Source organism: Macaca fascicularis, chromosome 9, assembly GCF_037993035.2.
Source record: "Macaca fascicularis isolate 582-1 chromosome 9, T2T-MFA8v1.1".
Taxonomy (NCBI): Eukaryota; Metazoa; Chordata; class Mammalia; order Primates; family Cercopithecidae; genus Macaca; species Macaca fascicularis.
The window spans coordinates 96515330-96516300 of NC_088383.1; the positions used below are offsets into that span (position 1 = coordinate 96515330).

Below are 971 nucleotides of genomic sequence, written 5' to 3' on the forward strand. Positions count from 1 at the left end.
ACTTTCTCAGCAGAATTCTAAGAAAGGTGTCCATGGCCAAGTAGGTTAAGGAATGGAATGGATAATGAAGGCTAAGGTTGAGATTTTTCTTTTTTTTAGGCAGGAAAAAGTTTACAGAATTCTTTCTGGAAAGAAAGATACTTTCTTTCCAGATTTATTTGAAAAGAGCACTCTATATCAGTTTACGATTGTTTCTTGGAATATTTGTATTTTGTTTGACTCTACCACACCAGAACTGCAATGGGACGCAATGAATTAAAATAAATGCTTCTCCTCTCTCCAGTCCATCCCTCCAAGATGACAAAGAAAAGAAGGAACAATGGTCGTGCCAAAAAGGGCCGCGGCCACGTGCAGCCTATTCACTGCATGAACTGTGCCCAATGCGTGTCCAAGGACAAGGCCATTAAGAAATTCGTCATTCAAAACATAGTGGAGGCCACGGCAGTCAGGGACATTTCTGAAGCGAGTGTCTTCAATGCCTATGTGCGTCCCAAGCTATGTGTGAAGCTACGTTACTGTGTGAGTTGTGCAAGTCACAGCAAAGTAGTCAGGAATTGATCTCGTGAAGCCCGCAAGGACTGAACACCCCCACCCCGATTTAGGCCTGCGAGTGCTGCCCCACGTCCCCCACCAAAGCCCACGTAAGGAGCTTAGTCCTTAAAGACTGAAGACGGACTATTCTCTGCAGAAAAATAAAATGGACATTGTACTTAAAAAAATAAAGTAAAAAATAAATGCTTCCTATTATAATAGCTTTTTAAGGTTTAGATTAATAATTTCACAACTCCTATTACATACAAGTGCATCTTTGGGATGCAAGTACATACATGTTCAGCTTATTAGCATGTTATTTTCAGTTCTACTCAAAAAACATTCTCAACTTGGCTGACTCATTTTAATAGGGACAAAATTTTCACATTCCAACTTGAACAGGGAAGTGGTAACAATTGATTTAGATAGGAGTATCAGAA

General features: G+C 40.1%; 1 pseudogene; it reads left to right on the plus strand.

Moving 5' to 3' along the window:
- Positions 1–294: 294 nt before the first annotated feature.
- On the plus strand, positions 295–728 carry LOC123566933 (small ribosomal subunit protein eS26 pseudogene; annotated as a pseudogene).
- The last annotated feature ends 243 nt before the right edge of the window (positions 729–971 follow it).